The 6,171-nt window shown below is 41.9% G+C and overlaps 1 pseudogene; it reads left to right on the top strand.

Annotated features, from left to right (window-relative positions):
- The first annotated feature begins 4,568 nt into the window (after window positions 1–4,568).
- Window positions 4,569–4,967, top strand: LOC102812356 (annotated as a pseudogene).
- Window positions 4,968–6,171: the final 1,204 nt, after the last annotated feature.

The following is a 6,171-nucleotide window of genomic DNA, read 5'->3' as shown; positions in this document are numbered from 1 at the left end:
AGAATGCCAGTTCTATGGGAAGGCTTTTTCTCTCTGTTGATCTGCGCGGGTAAGTCCTTGTCTCCTTTCAGCATCTGTAAGCCCAGAATTCCTTGGAGATCTCCATGTGTCCTGGCATCAGTCTTCCTCTGAATCTAGCAGCTTAACAGTGCAGGGACCATAGGGCCAAAGGATGCATTCTTTTCCTGACTTCTCTTGGTTGCAGTAGGTCTCTCTCTTTCTCGGCTCATTTCTCTCTCCTTTTATATCTCAAAAGAGATAGACTCAAGGTACAACCTAATCCTATAGATTGCATTTGGTCTCATTAACATAGAAGTGAGGATTTACATCACATATGATAGTCACATCAGATCAGAACTGATCACATTAAATCATATCACGGAGGTGATTATATCATATAAAATGTCATCATGGAGGTGATAACTACATCTCAACTGCTCAACCATGGAGAATCCTGGCCCAGTCAAATTGATACAAAACTTCAACTATTAGAGTCCGACCCTTGTCAACTTGTATCTGTATACATCTCCTTAAGCCATATATAAACTCTCCCTACAACTATAATTTCATACTTGTGCCTAACATGATACAACTAACGTGCATACAATCAAAAACATGCTAACCCCATTATATTATCCCCAAATTCTTCCAAATCCAAATTCCAACCTAGAACAAAATTCTTCTTCATTCTTGAATCTAGAATACATGTTATCCACAATCAGTAGTGGAACAGGCAAAAGGTAGACATTTCTGTTATAAATGGGAACAATTTAAAGGAAAAAAGGGATAACCGGCACCAAGTTAAAAATCTAATAGAAAAATTTACATTATCTTTGAAGGCTTGAAAACATTCGTCTGTTCTCTGAGATCATCTTGACAATGGAACTGCCCTCAAGTCTCTAGGAGTTGGCCATGAGCTCTGGATTCTGGACCCCTTAACCTTGGGTTTTAGCTCTGCCTTCTAGGACCACTAGAACGACAACTCTGCTCTCTCTGCTTTGAGTGGTCCCATTCTCCTAGTAGTGATCCTACTCACTTAGCCTTGGCTAGCTCCATTCTTCTGCCTCCTTGGGCACGACAGCCTTGGTCACTCAGATTTATATATATACTTTTAAAAAAATTGTTTTATTGTGAATTATGTGATAGTTTACATGGGAAAACATTAGTTTTACATTCATCCTATCGTATATTGTTTCATTGCCATGGTTACAATCCCCTCCATGCATCATCAACTAACCAAAGGTTGTCAGCACACAGCCCCTCTCCCTCTCTGGGTCTAAAGTCCCCAGCCACTCCATCTCTCCACGTCATCATCTCTGCGTCCATCTCAGGCATCACTGCTTCTCTGGGTAGGGTCCGGCTCTCTGCTCTTCTCCCTTGATGGTCCCAGGGACCTCTGCTCCTAGACTGCAAAGTCAATCACTCCCCTCCTTTTGCTACAAAACGTCTACCTTTACATTTCCAACCCTCACAATAAGTCCTGATAACAATTATGCACTATTGTATCACAAGAGACCCATTCACATTTCCTTTCATCTGGCCCGCCTAAACAGATTGGATACTACTCAGTGGAGATTCTACCTTCCTCCACGCCCTCCGGGTCTAGGTTCCCTCTTGAAAGCTTGTAAGCCAGTCACTTCTTGCCTTTGTAGCTCCCCCATTTTGGGTATCCATTGTCCAAGTTGCCCATCCCTGTCTACCCTGTGTATGGAGGGGTGGGAATGATCCTTGCTGTAAAGATTTGTTCCCTCTTTTGAGCTACTGCATCCATAGATGTAGGTCAAGTTCATCAAATTGTATCAGATTACTCATTTTTTCCCCTCTTCTTTCTTCTTCAGGTCATTTTCTTTTTGACCCAGCAATACTTCCCACTAGTGAAGAGTCCCAGAACAGAACCCGTCTTTCTGGTCATCATCAGCTGAAGCCTCTCCTAGCCTATTGGCTCCATGACACCAGTACTTGGAGGTTTGCTGTTGTTCGTAAGTACCATCATGTCAGTTTTGTGGATTCATAGTGACTCTATATAGGGTTTCTGAGGAGCGGCTGGTGGGTTTGAACCACTGATCTTACAGTTAGCAGTCCAGTGCTTATCCTACAGCACCACACTAGGATGTGGGAACTAGTTAATGAAGAAGTCTATGGGTGGTGACAACAGTTAAGTATTTGATGACTAAGTGGAGGCTGGCATTTAAACTTACCCAGCGATGCTGGAAAGCAAGCCTATCACAGTATCTCTTACTAAACCACTGCTTAAGTCAAGCTCCCACCTTCTGCTCAGAATCATTTCTTTAAAAGACAAAAACGTCCATAAATATGAGCAGTAAGTCGACTGCATTACCAGTCATTTCAGAATGTTGTTGTGAAAGCTGCCATCTTCACTCCAGCAATCCGTTCTAGCAGTGCTTGTCAACTGTTGAGTTTAAGTGCTGTCAGATCGGTTCCAATTCAAAGCGACACTGTCTGTATAGGGTTTCCAAGGAGGAATTGGTGGATTTGAGCCAATAACCTTGTGGTTCAAACCTACCTTGTGGTCCAGTGCTTATCCTATAGTACCTCACCAGGGGTAACCCCAAAAATATTGCTATAAAGCACAGAAATATCAGAATGTGAAGATAATCGTTTATTGACATCTCCTTCAGCTAGTTCAGTACACTTCTGAATGTAGTGTTTCCTTCTCTCTCTTACCTGAAGAATTTGGTGCTCTTCAATTTACACTGCATCAAAACAGCAACTTTGGCATTTTCCAAGGACTCAAATCATGGTCCTTTTAAATGTTCTTTTGTGTTTGGGGAGTAAAAAAAAAAAATGTTTGAAGGGGAAAAGATCAGGGCTGCTGGGTGAATGAGGTCAGGTTTCCCAATGAAATTCTCATGGGATAGGCTTTGCTACCCTCGAAGAATGAGCAGGTACATTTTCTGACGGGGAAAAAGTTCCTCAGAAGCACAATTTTCCTGGCCTTTTTCTCACCAATGTAGTTTTTCATTTTCTTAAAACTTCTTGATAAGCCCTGGTGATCATCCTGTGTCCTTTCAGAAATTTCATCAAGATTATGTCTTGGGCATCCCAAGAATCAGTCACCATATATAACCTTCTGAGCTGATCTCTCGGCCTTGAACTCAGCTGGCCCAACAGAGCCCTTTGGAAACCATGGTTTTGATTGGATCGTTTCTTAAAGACACCCTGAGTCTAAGGCACTCTAGGAGTCCTGGTATGGCACAGTGGGCTAATGCGTCAGACTGCAGAGTCATTTGAACTATAAGGTCGGTGGTTCAAGCTCACCAGCTGCTCCTTGGAAACCCTACACAACATTGTTATGGGTGGGAATCAACTCCATGGCATTTAACAACTAGGAGAGTAAGGCAAGTGTATTCATGAGAGAACTTGTTTGCAACTATCCACTGATTGAAGAGACTTGTTTAAAACCATTTTGTTTGGAATACAACCATGTATGTATGGACGGAAACCCTACTAGCAATACTTTCTGACTGAAATGTGTCTTTTTACCAAAGAAAGATACATATTCAAAATGACAAGTAGGTGTCTTCTGTGGCTTCAGAGCCTAGTAGTACTTATCCATGAAATTTCTCTGGAACAATGGAACTCATTTCCCATAATTATATCCTCTAATCACCAACAAGAGCATCAAATTCTTCATTCGAGGCAGAAAGCATGGAGAGTGCCGCTCAGTCTTCTTCGTAGTCATCCAGTACTTCATCCCTATCGAGCTTGCATCACCATGGTGGTAGAGAGGCCCCATGCATACTACTCGGCCACTGGCCAGTCCTGCCTGCACTCATCCTCTCAGAATCCACCCGTGTCCGTAACCCGATGCATTCTGTGCGCTTTCCAGTCACATCTGCTCCAGCATATCAAGGCCCCACCGCTGGCTACACGCTCTGTAGCTACGTATTGTCCAGGCTTGCATATGCCAATCATACTGGTGTCAGTTGCCAATCTCTGAAATGCAGACTCTATAGGAATTTAACGTAAGTGCTTACCAAACTTGAGAAATAATGAACAATAGTGATTTAGTTGAAACGATTTATCTTGTTGTTGTTATTAAGTGCGGCTGAGTCAGTTCAACCCATACCGACCCTGTATAGAGTTTCTGAGGAGCAGCTGGTGAGCTTGAGCCACAAAGCTTGAGGCTCAAACCAACTTTGCAGTCCAGTGCATTAACCCATAGCACCACACCAAAACTCCACAGCATAATACTGGTGGTGGTTATGTGCCGTGGAGTCTGTTCTGACTCATAGCAACCCTGTACAGGGTTTCTGAGACTAAATCTTTACCGGAGCAGAAAGCCTCATCTTTCTCCCGGGGAACAGCTGGTAGTTTCAAACTGCTGACCTTGAGTTTAACAGCCTGATTCGTAACCACTACGTTACCAGAGCTCCTTCAGCACAATACTAGGTTGTATTTAATAAACAATTTCAGATTCTATGACTCTAGGTGTTCGCAGCCCCCACCACGCCGCTGTAGCTCTCTAACGCCAGCGCAGCCTCTAGGTCACTGCCAAGAGCTCTGGCTGAAGGAGAAGGGGGATTAAGTGAGGAGGTCTCTATACCATGTCTTGTACAAAGCAGACTGCCAGCAAATCAGGCGGTGGGAAAGCAACTGGCTACAAAAGCTGCTGTAAGAGTGTGCTCTCTACTGGAGGGGTGAAAAAACCTCATCGTTACAGGCCTGGTACTGTGGCGCTTTGTGAAATTAGATGGTATCTGAAGTGCACCGAATTTCTGATTCGTAAACTCCCCTTCCAGCGTCTGATGAGATAAATAGCTCAGGACTTCAAAACAGATCTGCGCTTCTAGAATGCAGCTATTGGTGCTTTGCAGAAGGCAAGTGAAGCTTACCTGGTTGGCCTTTTTGAAGACACCAACCTGTGTGCTATCCATGCCAAACGTGTAACAATTATGCCAAAAAACATCCAGCTAGCACGTCATATAGGTGGAGAACGTGCTTAAGAATCCACTATAATGGGAAACATTTCATTCTTAAAAAAAAAAAATTATCTTTTTCCTGTTATTGGCAGTTCTGAACGTTAGAGTGCCCCCCCACCCCCGCCATGGGGTCAAAAGGTACCTAAGTATATGATTGTGAGTGGAAAATAGGGGACAGAAATCAGGTATTGGCAGTTTTTTCATTTTCATTTGTGTGAATTTTTAATATAAATGCGGTGACATAGAGCATTAATGCAAGTCAAAATGTTTCAGTGAACAAGCTTCCGCAGTTCGACTTCATAAAAATTATAAAAAACCTGTTCAAATTAAAAAAGAAACATTCTATGACTCCAGAATACATAAAGAGCAGCCAAAATTCAAGTTTTTGTTGTTTTTTTTTTTAAATCCAATTACAGAAGAGGCAAGAGACATGACCAAATATTTTAGCAAAGAGGAGATATAGATATCAGATATGTACAGGAAAAGGTGTTCCCAAAAATATTAAAATGAGCTTTCCGTACACAACAATTAAAAACTAGTAGCCCTCTGGTTGGTTCTAACTCATAGAGACATTGTACTTTTTAGAACTGTGGCCTTGGGACTTTCAGTGGCTGACTTTTCATAAGTAAAACCCCAGTCCTTTCTTCTAAGGTACGTCTGTGTGGATTCAAATCTTCTATTCAAATCTCCAACTTAGGCAGGCATCAACCCAAACTCTATGCAACTATTAGAACAGCTGGAATTTTTTTTAAGTGATAATACCAAATAATAATGAGGATGTGGAAAAACGAATCTCTCATACAGTGCTGATGGTAATGTTAAATGTTAAAACACTCTGGAAAATAGGTTGGCAATTTCTTTTAAAACTTACACGAAACTCTGAAAGAAAAAAAAGTTGGCAATCACGAATCATATACCCAGCAAAGTTGTCCCTCAAATATGACAGTGAAATTAAAACATTTCTAGATAAACAGAAATTAAAGGACTAGGGAAAAAAACAAACCATCCCTCCAAAATATACAAAAGGGAGTTCTTTGCACTGAGAACCAACAAGAGCAAACAACAGCCAGAGATTGATATACATGGCAACAACACCCAGAATTCAGTCAGATACGGAAGCGTCCAGAGTAGAACAACACTACTAGACTGAAAATAGGGAACCTGAGATGTCAGTCTATGATCAGGACAACTACAAAGCTAAGGGATGGAAAAGTATAGTTACAGAGTT

Source organism: Chrysochloris asiatica, unplaced genomic scaffold (genome assembly GCF_000296735.1).
Source record: "Chrysochloris asiatica unplaced genomic scaffold, ChrAsi1.0 scaffold00020, whole genome shotgun sequence".
NCBI lineage: Eukaryota > Metazoa > Chordata > Mammalia > Afrosoricida > Chrysochloridae > Chrysochloris > Chrysochloris asiatica.
The sequence above is the reverse complement of the archived record's forward strand: the minus strand, read 5'-3'. Positions and strand labels throughout refer to the sequence as shown.